We start from the raw sequence: 13,804 nt of genomic DNA on the forward strand, positions 1-13,804 counted from the left end.
CAGATGTAGAACTGTGGATACGGAGGGCCAGCTCTAAAATTATACCTGGATTTTCCACTGAGCTGGGGGTGGGCATCCCCTAACCCCCATGCTGTTCAAAGGCCAACTGTCTATTACCATTTAAGTACTCCAACTAGTTTATAGCTCTAACAGCTTCTGCTTCAAATAAGTGGGTCTGGATGTACCTGGCTCTCCAGATACTGGGGTAATAGTACTCTGTTACCTCAGTTCTCTGATGAGTCTAACAAATGTTATTCATTTTCAGTTTGTTAAGCTTTTTCTTATCGTAAGTGTGGGACTGATAAATTTCAACTTCTTTCTATGTCACAGCTGAAACTGGAAGTTCCCTTTTGAAATACATTAAACTAAGTTTGTTACCTTCAGCCCTCACTCTACCTATCTCCCTGCATGATAACATACATTTCCATCAAACTTTTAAATAACTTGGGATATTTGCCAATTCAGGCTCTGCTTTCTTTCTCTCATTGACAACCACCTGCCATTCACTCAATTTCCACATCACTGATGATCTCTGACTTATGATGGTTTGACTTATCATTTTTCAACTTTATGATGCTGTGAAAGTGATATGCGTTCAGTAGAATCCATACTTTGAGTTTTGAATTTTGATCTCTTCCTGCATGGCAACACCCAATATTATACTCTCTCATGCTGCTGAGTAGTGGCAGTGAGCCCCAGCTCCCGGTCAACCACGCTGGGTAAACAACTGATATACTTACAACCATTCTGTTCTTCACTTTCAGCACATTATTCAGTAAATTACATGAGATAGTCAACACTTCATTATAAAATAGGCTTTGTAAAAGATGATTTTGCCAACTGTAGGATAAAGTAAGCATTCTGAACATGTTTAAGGAAGGCTGGTCTAGCCTTTGATGTTTAGTAGGTTAAGTGTATTAAATGCTTTTTCGACTTATAATATTTTCAAGTTACAATGGGTTTATTGTTATATAACCCCATCCTAAGTCGAGGAAGAGCTGTACTTGGATGCCACAATGCATTTGCACGTGACTTTTCTAGTGTTTGGAATGTATTTATTGGCCACTGGAACTCCCACTCATCTTCCATTTCCAGCTCCACCATGCAATTACCCTGAATGCCTAGGAGCTAATTCTGAATTGCCTGTATTCATAATCGAAGTATGCATGTTTCTATTTTAGCAATTATGATTAGTATTACGCCTATTTTTATGCACCTGTCACCCAACTAGAATTTGTTTCTTGAGTACAGGATATTGGATCTGGGTATCTAATATCTTGATATATCAGCCTATGAAATTTGATTCAATTGACTCGATGGTGCTGCTAGGAGAGAGTGAGGTAGAGTGACACCACAGGAAGGAAGAGAAATTGGGAGAATATTAAAATATCCTAAGGAGCACATAAACTAGTATTTTATTCGTGGATGTAGAAATGAGGTTGACATTTGAAACACTATATGAAGAAGAATCTATTATTCTTGATGGCTTATAAGTTATGCTATTAGATAGATAGAAGAGTCTATATGACTCTAAAGTTGAGCTATGTGACATCGGTAGTAGAAGTGAGGTCAGGATGAAGAATTGTCATGTGGAAGTTTGGTTTGTGACAGATGATAGATTTGAGGCCATCCAGTGACAAATATCCAGCCGGCCTTTTGAATTATTGGAACCTGAAGTTCAGAATATAGATTGAGATTTAGAAGGCAATTAGAGCAAAGGGTTTATTGGGTACAAATTAAATGGGGACAAGACATGGTGGAAAAGGAAACAATAAAAATAAAAAAGAGACATCTAAAATGTGTAGTGAATGCAAGGGGTAGGATTTAGAAAGAAGGTAAAGATAGTGCAATGTTGTTAAAGTCAACAGAGGGGAATATTATAAGAAAGACTGTTATTAATAAAAATATTAATTTCACCAAAATTTTAACAGTAAATTTTTAAAATGTTATATAGGCAGTTAGAAATTTTATATGGAAGAATCATATCACCATAGACAGGTAGAAATCTATAGAATAGATAAATATACATAGTGAAAACATAATTCTCTTTCAAGGTGACTTTCTAGTCAGATAGAGTAAGAGAAAGCAAATAACCCGGGGTCTCAGCAGAAGCAGGAAAGAATGCTACAGACTGACAGCAAACCACCAGAAGCTAGGAGAGAGGCAGGGACCAGATTCTTCCTCACAGCTCTCAGAAGGAACCAACTTTACTGACACCTTGATCTTGAACTTCTGACCTCTAGAACTGTGAGACAATGTATTTTTGTTGTTTATGCCATCCAATTTGTGGCAATTTGTTGAGACAGCTCTAGAAAACTAATATAGATTTTAATACCAAAAGTATTGCAGCTGCACAAATACTTAAAAATGAGGAAGTAGTTTTGGAATTGGATATTAAGTTGAGGCTGGAAAAGATTTGAGGTGTGTGATTTAAAAAGGTCTAGATTGCCTTGAAGAGACTATTGCTAGAAATATGGATGTTAACGATGATTCTGGTGAGAGCTCTGAAAGAAAACAAGAGAGCTATTGAGAACGCTTCTATCACCTTAGAAAATACATAGACCATCATGAACAGAAATATATTTTAATTCAATATCCTGTAATAAACCATAATGGAAAAGAAAAAAATATGAATGTCAAAAATTATTCTGGTAGACTTCAGATGGAGATGAGAAACATGTTACTGGAAACTGGAGGAAATACAAATCTTGATATAAAGAGACAGAGGACTTACTTGAATTGCGTTTTGTTCAATATAAAGTAGATTGGCAGGGGATAACTTGATCATTTAGCTGAGGAGATTTCTTAGTAACGTGTTGAAGGCATGGAGTGACTTCTCCTTGCTGCTTATAGTGAAACGTAAGAGGAGAGAAATAAATTCAAGAAGGAACTCCTCAGCAAAAAGAAAATAGCATGTAATGATTTGAAAGATTTCATTTTATTCAGATGGGATGCTTTACAAAAAGAGTCAAGGATATAGCAGGACAACCATTTGCTAAGTAGATTAGGTGTGTGAGACACGACCTAATCAATCATCTCAGCAGAAGAGAGATGGAATTATTCAAGAGTGATCTGTGGAAGATCCTCTGGTAGGGTGTCTTGGACTTCTGTGAATTGCATGGGAGGCTAGCAAGATTTCTGAGACTTTTATAAGGGCAGAAACACTGCCAGCCTGAACTGCCAAAGACAAAGACAGAAGGACGTGAAGGAAGAATGACTTTGAGGAAAGAGCCATTAAAGGAAAAGTTACTGTGAAGGTAAAGCCATGGATCCAGAGAACAGAAGCACCTCCTTGGGCTCCAGAGAGCAGACTGCCATCCAGAGCACAGGGAATGGGGTCACTAAGCTAGGAGCACGTTGGGGGTACGTGGGGCAGAGCCCACGTCCTTGAGGGCTGAGCGGCCTCCCGCCAGCCCAGAAAGCAGATCATCATCAAACCAAGGAGGACTATTCTCAAACTTTAAAATCTAATGGGATTTTCCCTGCCAGGTTTTGGACTTGCTTGAGACCTGCAATCTTTTTCTTTTTCTCTTCTGATTTCTCTCTTTTGGAATAAGAACACCTATCCTATGCCCGGACCATCACTGTATTTTGGAAACATAACTTGTTATCTGGTTTCACAGCTTCACAGATGGATAGCAGTTTTGCTTCAGGATGAATCATACCCCAAGTCTCATCCATACCTGATTTAGACAACACTTAGAAGAGATGTTAAACTTAAAGTTGATACTAGAATGAGTTAAGATACTTGGGGGGTGTTGGGATCAGACAAACATATTTTCCATGTGAGAAGGACATGAATTCTGGGAGGCCAGAAGGCAGACTGTTATGGGTTGAATTGTGCCCCCCAAAATACATATGTTAAGGTCCTAACCTCAGAATACAGCTTTATTTAAATATAGGTTCTTCATGAAAGTAGTCCAGGTAAAAAAAAAGGTCATTAGAGTGACTCTTAATCCAATATGACTGATGTTCTTATAAAAGGTGGGAATTTGGACACAGATATGCACAAATGGATAACACCATGTGAACATGAAGACAGAGATCAGGTTGATGGTCTACAAGCCAAGAAACAACAAAGATTGCTTGCAAACCACCAGAAGATATGAGAGAGGCATGGAACAGATCCTCCCACACAGTGCTTAGAAGGAACCAGCCCTGTCAACACCTTGATCTTGGACTTCCACCCTCAGAATTGTAAGATAATGCATTTCTGTTGTTGAATCCACCCAGTATATTGGGACTGTGTTACAATCAAACTAATATAATGTCATATGGAAAATAAAACAAGACAAATCTTACTCTTCTTTAATAACTAAAAAAAATACTGAAATGTATATACCTTCATTTAATTATTGAATTTAATTCTTATTTTTAGTTTATTTTGATATATCTGAAATGATTATAAATTCATGAAGTAGTCTAATGAAATTTTATTAGCATATCTCATTTTAATAAAAGGTTTTTTTAATGTGTGAAAATATGAATGTTTCAGAACTATTGTTAACATTATTGTATTAAATGTGTTGTGTATATTCACCTGACAAATGTCCTCATTTTTAGTCTTAAAGTTACTCTAAATTTTAATCTTTGTGGAAATTTTGTTATCTGGTATATATATATATATATATATATATATATATATACAGGTATATATAGATTAGATATAGATATATATCTATGTACATATTTATATATACATATATGAAAACGTGTATTACACCTCAAGAACACTGATGTTGGAGATTTTTGTTTGTTTGTTCGTTTTATTCACAGATAGTTTTGAGCTTCTCTTAAAACTGCCCTTCCCCCATTTGACTACTAGCACTAATAACAACTATTTTCCTCGGCTATACTGAGATCTAATTGACATAAAACATTGTAAGTTTAACGTGTACAATGTGTTGATCTGATACATTTATATATTGCAAAATTATTACCACCATAGTGTTATCTAATATCACTATTGATTTGCATAATTACCATTTCTTTTTTGTTGGGAAAATATAACTGACTTTATGCTATCTACAATGTGGTTCCTGGGGGCAAAGGTGGCTCTCTTATCTATTGGATTTGATGCAATTTCACTTCATTTTAGTGGTCAAAATTCTTTAAGAATTTGTTTGCATCTTAAATTGGTGGTATTTTCAATATTAAAATGCATTTAAAGTACAGATAATTTAACCCCTAAAACAACTGTCTGGTTTTATTGTAATGGGAATAAAGAAGCAGTAAGTCCCCTTTCCACCCCCTGCCCCGGAATTTCATATGGTTATCTGGATATTGCTATAGTTTTATTTTATTCCTTATTGCCATCCAAAGTCACAGTCACAACTAATGAACCTGAAATATTGATTCTCTACATTATTATGGAGTGATTCCTATTGTCCACTGACATTCTGTATAACTTAATATACTTAAAAGAACACATTAAGCTAGTTCTTATCTGAGACCATAAGAAAACTAATTTATGCAACCTGAGACACTTTTTCTAAAAGAAAAAACCCCCAAAAACTGCATTAATAAATCAAGCAGTAAAATAACAGACATTACAGTTCTCCAGTTTATTTTCTATTATTAATTTTATGGGGGGGGGAGGGAAATTATAGGAAAATAAGCCACTGTTAGATAGGTTTATTTTAGAAATCATGTAAAACTTGCCAGGTAAAACCTAGTGTAAGAGATCCAACAGAATTTTATAAGATCCTAAATTTAGTTTTAATCACTGATATCAACATGATCAGATGATGACTCTTGTCACCATCTCTGCTTTCAAGCCATCTGTTTTTATTATTCTATTTCCATTTGGGGTTTTGTCCTGGTCTGCTTCTCTGAAACTCCTCCCCTCCAGGGCATGGATGACCTCTCTCTTGCCACATTCCATGGCTCCTTCTCTATTCTCATTTTAGCCACTCTTTTATTCTGATATTCTTTCCTACAGTCTGTACACTTATACCTACTATCCTTTGTTCTCTCCATGTTTCTGACCTAGGCTCAGTCCTAGGCCCTCCATCAACTCTCTTTCTAGGTGGTCTCATCTAGGTCCATACCTCTAAATAGTATCTACCAACTGATAACTCTGAACCTTTATCTCCAGTCCTGACTCCTGTTTTTACTCCAGATCTTTAACATGTTTTTACTTCTGCTTCTTTAACATCTCCATTTGTATCTCTTAACAGGCCTCAACCTGTGTAAAACAGAAATCTTTATCTCCCCTTCTCTACATAAAGCAGTTCTGTGTTTTCTGAATCTCAGTTAGTGGTAGCAATATTCACTGTGTTTTTCAGAACTCAAACATAAGATGAATCCTTGATTTCCCTCTTTCACTCACATACATTCCATTAACAATATGCATATAAACCCAATAACCTACGTAACAATGAGGGTTCCCCAGGAAAACAGAACCATAGGAGGCCCAATAAGACCAAATAAGTCAGTTATATATATATAAAGTTAGAGAGACAGAGAGAGAGAGACAGACAAAGAGATAAAGTAAAGTCATTTTAGGTAATTGGCTCATGCAGTTGTGAAGGTAGCAAGTTTGTTATCAGCAAGGCAGGCCAACATCCTGGAAGTGAGAGTAGCATCGACATATATACACTACCAAATGTAAAATGGATGGCTAGTGGGAAGCGGCTGCACAGCACAGGGAGATCAGCTCCGTGCTTTGTGACCACCTAGAGGGGTGGGATAGGGAGGGTGGGAGGGAGACACAAGAGGGAGGAGATATGGGGATATATGTATACATATAGCTGATTCACTTTGTTATACAACAGAAACTACACAACATTATGAAGCAATTATACTCCAGTAAAGATGTATAAAAAACAATAAAACAAAATTTAACCTGGATTAAATTTAAAAAAAAATCTTGAGTCTGAAGGCACTCTGGAAGCAGAATTCCTTATTCTTTTCCTCCTCTTCCTTCAGTCTTCTCCCTTAAGGCCTTCAAGTGATTGGATAAGGCCTACCCACATTCTGGAGAGTAATCTACTTTATTCAAACTCTGCTGATTTAAATGTTAATCACATCTAAAAAATATCTTTATAACAACTAGACTGATGTTTGACCAAACGACTGGACACCATAGCCTAGCCATGTTGACACATAATATTAATCATCTCAACCTACGATTTACTAAAACTCCTCTGATATCACGCTAGTACAAATGATCACCATCTTCCATTTGGACCATTCAATAATCTTCTAACTGATCTCCATATTTTCACTTTTGCTCAATCCTCCTCGAAAACCCATTCTTCATATATCACCTGGTGTGAACTTTTAAACTTTAGAAATAACTACAATCATGTCATCATTACACTTCAAACCTGGGCTTCCCTTCACCTAAGAACAAAATCTCAAATCCTTGCAATGCAATGGGCTAGGAGGACATAAAGAATCCTTCTCCATCATCTTCTATATTCTTCCATCTGACCGTATTCTCCCTCACTCCCTGTACTCCAACACACTTGCCTTCTGGCATTTCCTCATTCAGGCCAAACTTCTTCTCATTTTAGGGCATTCAGTCAACCAACCTCTCCTGCTGAAACAGTCCTCCCCAAGATTTTTATAAGGCTGACTCCTTTTCTTCATGCAGGATTCTGCTTGCGTTTTGACAAGTGAAGAGCTTATCTTGACTTCCTCCTTAAAACAGTACCTCCACCTTCTCAATTCACTCTTCATTTACTTACCTACCTGGACTTTATTATTCTGTGTTATATTACATTAGTATTTATTTATCCACTTATTTATTGTTATATACATCACTAGAAGATAAGTCCATGAAGTCAAAGTCTTCTTCAAATATATTCCTTTCCCTCTCTCTAGAATTCTAAAAAGTGAAATATCATAAGTACTTAATAAAAAAATTTGCTAAACAAATGAATGAATAACAAAATATACTGTAACAAAAAATGAATAACAAAATATACTGTAACAAAAAAGTATATTTTTTATGACAGGCAAATAAAAATGATCTTATTTATCACAGTTTACTTAGTAAGGCTAAAACTTAAATGCTGTATATAAAAAGTTTTAGTAAATGGCAGAAATAAAAAGGTAAGTTACTTAAACTTCAGTTAATTAAATACATGTTAACTAACAATACCATATTTATTAATTTACTTCAAACAAGTTAAAATGCTCCTGTTGAAAATAGCATACTCAAGAGCAATTATTTTTCATAATTTTGAAATGACTCCTTTCTATATCTTAGATATTATATACTACTATTTATGAATCCATTGCCACTGTTCTTACACTTTCTGAGGAAAGACTGAAAAATAAAAGCTATAGTTTTATTTGTTTATTCATCCATGTATTTATTTCTTAAAATATGCACACAGTTTTATAGGGCTTACTACTAAGAGGCACTCATTACGGGCTTTGTAACAAAGTTTGAAGTATCTCCAGTTAAAGAAAAGTACAACTCTAGAAACATTGCTAAAGGGAAAATTCCTCTGATTCATTTTCAATTTTAAGAGACATAAATGATTACATTATATTTACAAATTCTTATTGTTTGGGTATAATTTGCATAAGTTGTATATTTAATAAGGTTGATTCAAAGAAAGAGTACTTGGGGAGTTGGCATTACAAAGACTGTTTCTTTTCTGCTTGATTTTTTAAAATAAGTATACAAACAAATATAAGCAGTGTTTACACCAAGGTATTGCAACACTTATTAAGCAGAAATAAATTGATTGCATTTGTATACCCTCCAGCTCAGCCAGAAGTATCATTAGATTATACTGTTTAAGATAAGATAAACTGATTCATTAAAAAAAAGGAAACAAAAAAAACATGAAATGAGAGAATTTAAAGAAACACAAACCCTTTAATCTCTGTAAATAGTTTTCTTCTCAATCTGTATCACAAGAGCCTAAAGTTGGCTCTTCCAGACATACAATATATACATTCATTATAAATTAAAATTTTTAATACATTTTAACAATACATGAATTTCAAAACCATATGTTTTGAAAATGTTTGCTTTTGTTTGTTTTTACTCTCACTTCCCCTTCCTTTATATAGACCTTCTTCCTGCATTTAGTCCCAGAGCAGAAACTATTTTTTGTCACTTACTCTTAGAACTTCCCCTCTCCATTTGGAACAAGGTCCAGAAGGATTTTCCAATAAATAAATGTAATATTAAATGAATATTAAAATGGAGAATATACATTTGTTTTGCAGCTGTCCCTGAAAACTGAAAACAAATAGGAGGCAAAAACTCCTACTTTTCAATGTGAATTGCTTAACCTCCTATATAGGACTTGCAAAGGGGGTTTTATGGCCCCTAGACCAACACACAACTTTAGGACGTAAAATAGTTCAGGTTAAAGCAGCTAAATAAGTGAGAGTATATTTGAGTGGTAAGGGTGTGTGTGTTGGGGGGGGGGGTTAGTGGGTGCGTGCACACACAAATATTTTTTAAAAACTGTTTTTTTGCTTTTTCCTTTCTACTTTGTCTTGCTTAAAAAAATTTGATTGCGTCTAAGTTTTATTAAAAAAATATCATTGTTATACAAAAAGGAGAAGTAAAACTATTTTGATTTTCAAATTATAAACAATTCAATTCAAAATATGTAATGACTTACAGTTGCTGGGACAAGCAGCATCCCTGGGTAAACAAGCTGGGATTGGGTCCTTGTATTTACCAGGTTATACATGCTCAGATCACACAACCTAAAGTCACAAACACCATGTCCTCCATCCACTAAACTTAAAGAAACTGAGTTCTGAATTTATCTATTGCTCTACCTCCATTTTGATCAGTCAGCTCAAAAAGTGTAACACTGGCCCCCAAGCAAAGTAGCCTTTACAGAAGCGAATTAGTTTAGTGATAACGCACTTTTTTTTTTTCTTACCTGGTCCTCCTCTCCTCTCTAAAATGCAAACCATTCTACCTTGTCATCTGGATTCAACTCTTTATTAAAATCAACCAACCAGCCAACCAATCAAATAAACAAACAAGTAAATACCCGGCCAAGCTTTGTGTATCACTTATGATAAGGTTAGCAGTGGTAGCAAAATTAACTCTGAATTTTCTAACAGCTCTTATAACATTAACCTTTATTGGTTGCCTATGTAACAGTACCGTGTAAATAAATAGGTCAGTGTGGTAGCCCTATCTTGCAGTAATTCAAGGACCCAGTCCGAGAAATGCTACATCATGTTCAATATATGGATTTCGAGGTCTTCCTAGGTGGCATCGCCACTCCTGCCAGACAGCCAGAATGTGAAAACAGCAAGGAGAAGTAAGCTTGGGAAAAGTTATGGGCTGGGTCTGGAAGGAGAAATGTGACTTTCATTCACATTCCATATGTTAGAACTTTGTCTCAATGCAATCTTTTATTGCAAAGGTATCTAGTAAATCTAGTCCCTGTTTGGGCAGCCAATTCCCTGCATTAAAATGACAATGGGGAATATCGGTAGATGATCACTTTCTCAGAGGGGTCCCTCTGTTCCTTTGCTTTGAATTCTGACTTATCTCTGAAGACACTATTTCTCTTTGAGACTCTAGGGATAGATTTTAAAGTCTCTCAACTTCTGTAACCACAGAATCAAGAGGTAAGTCTTTATCCTCATTGTTCATTGTTGCCTTAAAACAATTACCATTCTACAGTTCTTTTAATACCTGTAAAGCAGTAAATGAACAAAGAATGAAGTGAAAGCAATGAAGCAATAAGTGAGGAAATAATAAATCAGTAAGTGAAAAACCAGCCTTTTTTTTTTTGAGAATCTTATACTGACTTTATTGTCTTCTTCCTGTTCATATTTTTTTCATATGTCCATTTTCTAGCACCTTTGCTTCTTGCTTTCAATTCCACTCCTTACCAAATTTGTTGATTTTGTCATGGGTGAACCAACCAACACCTTGAGTCAGATTTCTTTGACTACCTCAGTTTATGTATCCTTATCCTTCACTTCATCAAATTAATTTTGGAGTAGAAATCATTATTCCTACAAAACCACTAAATCAATCATTTCATTTTCTGCTCACAATCTAGTGTTCTTTCAGCCTGTTTGTCTAAACACTTTTCTAGTTCATTGTTGCAAATAATAATAGTCATAATATTATGCAGAAATTTTGTTGCCTAGTATTTTATTGTTTTTCATCATTTTGTAGTTTGTTCAATATACCCAAACTCTAAATCTATATTAATCCACTTACTCCCTTTCTCTATGGAAAAACTACCATAAAATAATCATGCAACAGGAAAGACTAGTGTTACTATTAATTTACTACTTTCAACTCTGTTCCAAATAAAGTGTGAAGATCTCAGCCACTGTCCTAACAATTTCAGACCTTCTCCAATGTCCTCAATATGCATACCCTTCCTATAACTAACCTCTCACTTTAAGCAAACCCCCTCACCTCCTACTTAACAGAGAAAATAGAAAACATCAGCTGGGAATGTTCTTTTTTTGCTGTTTCAAACACAAATGCACATCTGAATTTTTATTCATTCTCTCTTAGTTTCTTCCAGTTTCAATAAAGAAAATGTAATTTCCCTATCCTACACTTCTACAAAGACCCTTACACAATCAATTATCCCTTCTCATATCTTCAAAGGATTATTTGCTACATAATATACTGCCCATCAAAACCTGAACAGGCTTAAATACTTCTCAGAGAAAATGCAACAAGGATAACAACAAAAACAATAAAAAATTGTCATTTTATCTATCTTCCATCCAGCAATAATATCATCTGTCCGTTCACCTTCACAGACAAACTTTGAAAAATATGTCTACGCTGAAATTTCTCTATATGCCCTCATCTCCCGCTCACTCACGAATCCTTTCCAAGTCTGGTTACTGCCCTCATCAATATGTGAATGCAGCTCTCCATGGGGGCATCTGTATTGTCCATGTTAATAAAGTCAACAGACTTTTATGTCTTATGTTATTTGATTTTTCAGCTGCATTAGAAACTGAAGTTCTCCTTTTTGAAACACTCCTTATACTCAGCTTGTTTGGCACTATTACTCTGTTGGTTTTATGGCTTTCGACTCATGTGACTGTCTCAGAAGAGAGATACTAGGTGGAGATGCACATCCAAGTTATATGACAGGTGGTATTACTGATACTGCAACAGTTGTTAGTCACTTCTATTCCAAGCAAAATAATGTATAGAAATGAGAATGAAAAGCAGAGGAAAAGTTGTCAGTAAGTTTACCCCCAAGATACCCTTCATTTCCTTTTTTGAGTACCTGGTGAGAAGGACACATTTTTGATGGATAATCATTAATGAGTTGGGAAAATTGGAAAGATTATCCTTTCTATTTCAAAAAGTCTCTTCTGCAAACCATGAGCATGGTAGTGTAGGCTGATCCACCCATATTTTCTTAGTAATTTCTTTGTCATCTGAAAAACTTTGTCTTCAACTATTTTAAAAATTGAGGAACGGAGGAAGAAAGAAGAGAGAAGATCATTAGGAAAAAGAAAATTAAGATTAAGAAAAGATAAATTAAGTCCTTAAATTGATTCCGTATTCATCCCTGCTGTCTCTATTACAATTCAGAGTTGCCCACCCATGGTGTTTTAAAAGATGTGAATATGTAATTACATGGGAAGCTAGCAAAACACGGATGATGACTGTATCCTACCTTGGAGTTTTTAATTCAGTGAACTTGGAACAAGGTCTAAGAATATTGTTAACCAGTTCTGCGGGTGATTTTCATGACAATGATTTGGGGACTTTAGTTTGAGAAGAACTAACTTAAAGAAATTATAAAGTTAACCCACAGAAAAGATGATGGGAACACTATGATACTGACTCAATTACTGGAAAGTCTGTGTTATGGGAAAAGAAGAGGTTAACTGTATTTCCAGGAAACCAGAGCAGAACCTAGCAATGCAACAGTACATTTTAGATTGTTATAAGAAAGAGATTTCTAAGATCAGAGATATAAAAAACATTGAAGCTTTTTTTTTTTTTTTAAGTAGAGACACCCTTAAACTATAGCAAATTGGGATGGAAATGAAGAAACATAAGGAAGTGATTGTAGTTGTGCACGTGTTTGCATTTGGAGAGAGGACGTGGGCTCTAATTGGGATGGGGAACAGAAGACAGATTTAGAGGTGTCTGTCATAGCTTTATTTCTTTGTCTAGGCGGTGGTTACAAGGGTAGCCATCTTTGTTTTTTCCTTATAATAATTCTTTAAGTTTTACATTTGTTTTACGTGGCTGTATGCATGTTAAACATACGGACATAAAGACTAAATGATTGACCATTGGTACGAGCTGCAGTGGAGACATCCATGATGGAGCTCGAAGGAAACAGCTACCTCAAATCTTGTAATCCTGATCATCGAAATGCATGCTTTTGCAGCCTGACTGTTTTTTCTAAATTGTAATATACTTTGATATAATCATACTGACTAAAAACAGGGGAGCTCCCAAAATTGTAATTTGGCTGTGCTTTTAGTTCTGGTGAGGATGTGATTTCACGAATTTTATTTTCTTACATGTAGGTTTTGGTTTTCTGATGACTCCATCCTGCCTTCAAAGTCAACAAGTCCTATCCAAAAGGATTTAGAAGGTTTCTTTACACTTTCAATAATTTGTGAATATATGAATGAAAATTTAACACTTCAGTAATGAGTATCTATAAGCCAACAAAGGAAATAGTCTCGAGACCCACCACTGGAAATATAGAGTATCACATGAGTTGAAAATCAGTGGTTAAAAATTTTTTATGAATGTCAACAATTATCAAGTTTACTAATAGCCACTGAGTCTAGGAGACATATTCAGACTAGTAATTAAATTGTATTTACTCTTAGAAAGTTATTC

The sequence above is a fragment of the Balaenoptera musculus genome, chromosome 3 (assembly GCF_009873245.2).
Source record: "Balaenoptera musculus isolate JJ_BM4_2016_0621 chromosome 3, mBalMus1.pri.v3, whole genome shotgun sequence".
NCBI lineage: Eukaryota > Metazoa > Chordata > Mammalia > Artiodactyla > Balaenopteridae > Balaenoptera > Balaenoptera musculus.